Raw genomic sequence first — 4610 nt, 5'->3', positions numbered from 1 at the left:
TTTTTTTTTTTTTTTTTTACAGTCAAAAAAAATTTTAAACGTAAAACTGGGGATGACGTTGTAACGTCGAAACACGTAGAGTCGTCAACTTTTTAAAGACCATAGATAGGCCTAAATAAAATGTTTTTAACTGTGTACCAGTTTAACGCTGAATATTATTTATGATTTTAACTTTATACACAAGTGCCAAAATACTATAATTTTCTTTTACTTATGTAATTACGGCTCATATAATTAAATATGACAATGTAGTTTTCAGTTCAACTTTTATGTTAGCAATTGTAAGAAAAACTCCGTTAAAAATTGGTAATAACTTAATATGAACCTTGACATATTAGCCTCGCGTCTAAAATATAAACTATCCCTTATCGCGATACAAATATATTGCAGTTATCCGTCGAAAGTTTCCAACTGATCGTTATTGAAAATGTAAATAAATATAGTTGGGTTACCATAGAAACTAGTTACGTAAGTGTCTTCGTCACGTGATTAATCTCGTAGTTTGGCACAAGCTTGTACATTTCAAAAGTGTTATACTCTGTAAAGAGGATAACTTGGTTAGGTCTTGTTTGTAGTATATTGTGTCGTTCTTAACGTCATGCAGTAAATACGTTGAAATCACTATGGAAACGTTTTGTCAAGGCTTTGTCGTCACGTGATTGTTCCTAGTTTCTTAAGTAAAAAATTGAAGTGTTAAATTCTGTAACTTAAGTCTTCTGCTTCTTTCCGTTACGTCGAAACCAAGAAATCTGTTTCTCCTCACAACAGCCAGGGTAATTAAGATACGTAAGTAAAACGTTATACGTTCCTATTTAAAAGATTGAAAACATAACCGTATCAAAATAGTTTTTACAGTGCAAGTAAAGTACAATATAAGTTTTATGAATCGTAACGATAATTATGTCGTAATATTACTGATAACGTGTATGTTGTCCATATATATTTGATAACATTTATATGGAGTGAACTGTTATTAAAAATGAACAATGTAACGTTTCTACTTATTGGGGATTATAAACGTACTTAATAATTTATTTTATTTTACCTTTTTCTATAGCACTTCTTCTGTACATATTTATATAGAAAAATTATTTTTAACTTTAATTACGAATTTGTTGTAGAAATGTTAATGGTATAAAGGGGGGGGGGGAATAATTCCAAAATGCGTGCATGAACTAATGCCGAATATTAATTTTTTAACAAATACATAAAATAGGTTTACACTGGTAAATACTAATACACACAGAAAACCCTAATAATGGCCTGAAAATGTCCTCAATTATTGGTACTATTATACGAAGCACTTTTAAAAGTCGAACTGCTGTTAGCAGGAAAACATGTGGTTTGTAGCCTATGCGATCCCCTAAGTCTAATTATATATATATATATATATATATATATATATTAGTATTAGATTACTAACTTCTTGATAGTCTAGTGTTGGTAAAAAAATAAGGGTTAGTAACGAATTAAAGATTACGCGTAGGTAATCTGACTTATAGGCTCTTATGTATGACGACTACTGGTATCCGATCGTAAATAATTTACGCTGTCACTGGTAATAAGAATAATGAACGAAAAACGTTTTATTCCTTCAACTAAAAGGTTTACACGTTACAATGAATTAAAACATGGAGAATTAGACAAGTCCAAACGATAGTTTAACTCTAAAAAATGCGCCATTTTATTGCAAAAAATATACTCTCGAAACCAAAGATGCATATGCTATTAATAATTAATGGCATATACCTCAGGTGTTAACATTACATACAATGAAAATGTTTCTTTTTGCTAATTTATTATTCTTGCTATGCTATCAGTCACAGGTTGTTACCAAGTGGGCTGGACTGTGTGTATTATTTGTTACCGAAGAGTTCAAACGAACACATCCAACAGTTACAATAATAATTGAACACATAGAAGTAAGGTGATACATTCCACAAAATAACACGTTAATCGTTGTATCCACCAAACATATATAGTTTTTATTTGAAGTGTTACCAGCTCGTTCACCTCACGAGCTAATTAACAATGCTAACCACAATTTACCTTCTTTCTGGCACCCTAAGACAAAACTAACATCCTTAATTAAACTATTTTTGTGAAACTATGCTATTCTAAATCCAGTTTCAAAACTGGTTATGATGCCCAAGTCATCTCTGAAATGTTTTTTCCGGTAGTTTTAGGTAAGCTATGACAAAGTGTAATAATATTATAGTGTGTTCACACAATTCATTGCAACAATACTTACTTGCTTAATAATGTTATTGTAGTATGTTCATACAATACTATTAATGCCGCTTTTTCTAATTAAAATTTAGTTTTGATCATGACCTAGTGATTAACACAACCTTTCAGGGGATCCGAGGGTCTCAGGTTCGAGACATGGCGATACTAAACACAATTTGATATTCAGCTCTAGGTACGTAATAAAAGTGACAACCGATCTCACTATTCGGATAAGAGTAATCGCCTTGGTTTGCAGTTCAAAATTATATATGGTTATGCCAGACCTATAGGGGTCTCTGTTTAACCCATATTGAAGTGTTGTTCATGTGAACAAATAAGCATTTCTTTATTTTAATATATTAATTAACCGGCGAATATCCTTTAAAACCCTCTAAACGTATTATCAACATGGGCCATAGTGTGGCTGAATGGTTATTATCCTCGGACTACGAATCTGAATTTTTATGGATCACCACTCGGTGATGCAAAAATGAACCCCATTCTTTGGGGCCTTCGGTGCGTTATAAGAGTGACGGTCAAATCCCTCTGTTCGATTATGTCAGCTTAAAAGTTGGGGGTATGTTTTTTAACTAGCTGCCTTTTCTTCAAGGCTCGGTTAAAAATTAGGAACGGCTAGTACAGATAACCCTTGTTTAGCTTTACAGGAAAATATAAAGTAAGGTATTACAGATAGAGGCGTAAGATGAAAAATTGGAAATAAAAAAAAACATTATCTGGTTGTTGTTGTTTGTTTGTTTTAGTAGTTGTTTACTTTTAATAAAATTGAACTTTTTCTACTTTGCGTTTCTGTTTTTCTTCACTAGGAGAGAATGACGTATGTTTTATGACTCTACGGCAGAAAAAGTGAATATTTATATACCATAGATGGCCTACTAGCGTGCACAAGAAATATAGAATATTTAGTTTTTAATTAAAACCTTTCTAAACGTTTTAAGCGAATGTGTTTTCCTTGTACCGAGACCGAAATGTACATAATAATATTATATGCATACTCATTCAGAATATTACGTAATGTAGTGCGTACTAATTACTGAAAGAGGCTATTTATCGTAGTAAGTCTTTATTTCATGTTTATGCATTTGTTCATTGTTTTATTTTGATGTTATAGCGACGGTGCCACTAGGCACGGTTAACTAATGTGAATTCAAACTAGTAATACTGAAAACATTAAATAATAGTCGTTCAAACAATGTAAAAAAAGATAAACGTTAATCGTCGGGCAACAATATACTGAATAGCACAAAACGAAAAATATATTGTAGCTGGAATACTATTATTTCAAGTATCCATGTAAATATAACAGTACTGTCTGTTGTCTGTTCATGTAACTACTTCGCAGTGTGTGGATGGATCTTCACCAAAATTGGCATGGAGGTTCATTAGGTCCATGCGGGAGTACATACTGTTACGTCTCTGTGTTCGTTTGTTAATTTCCCATATAATTTCTTTCGGATGAAACTTTAGCGATACAAGTCCTTTCTTAAATAAAACTAGTTTATTTTTTTCACAATACAACTTGCAATACGCTTAATTTCCACAGTCACTTTAACTTACCAACACACGCTATAATTCACAACGATTCACGCACTTTACTTACGGTCACTACCGTGCTTGATTCAATTGTCCGTCTCTATCTCTGCCTGTCTGTAATTCCAGTTTCGACTAATGGTCTCGTTTTATCTGGCGCACTTATATACAAGAATAGAGGGCGCGTATGAAAGACTAGAATTGCCACGAACAGACATGATCCTTCTAGAATCTCATGACGTGTTACTAGCGTCACGTGACTTCTGCTGTCGTAACAATACTAATTTTCATTTTTGCATTTTAAGTTTTTTATGGGCTTTTTTTTTACAATTACATATAAGGGAAGCAACTTGTCACGTCCTAAGATAACCTTTTATTAATCATGAATTTACATAACTTCTGTCCAGAGGACGGGTGCTCCAGCTAGTACTAGTAGTAATTTTTGTTTTTTAATTTTGATAAAGACAAGTAGGGCTCGATACATAAGTAACCTAGCTAGCTATAGTAACATAAAAAAGTTTAATGCTGCAAACAGTATTGAAATAAGAAAGTCAAAACTCAGACTAACATAATTACAGTGATTTGCGAAATTAGGGATAATTTTTTTAATTTTAAGTAACCCTGTTTTTGTATTTTAAACTTTCTTGTTTCAATACTTTTTGTAGCATTAAAAATTTCTGTGTTTCTATAGCTGGCTAGGTTACGTATATATCGATCCCTACTTGTACTTATAAAATTATACATTCTTTTATTATACTTGTTTGTTTAACCTTTATTAGCTGATGGTATTGGTACCTGATGATGACAAAACCTTGTCGAAACTTGTACATTTG

Source organism: Limulus polyphemus, unplaced genomic scaffold, assembly GCF_000517525.1.
Source record: "Limulus polyphemus unplaced genomic scaffold, Limulus_polyphemus-2.1.2 Scaffold3491, whole genome shotgun sequence".
Lineage (NCBI taxonomy): Eukaryota > Metazoa > Arthropoda > Merostomata > Xiphosura > Limulidae > Limulus > Limulus polyphemus.
This window is presented reverse-complemented; position numbering follows the sequence as displayed.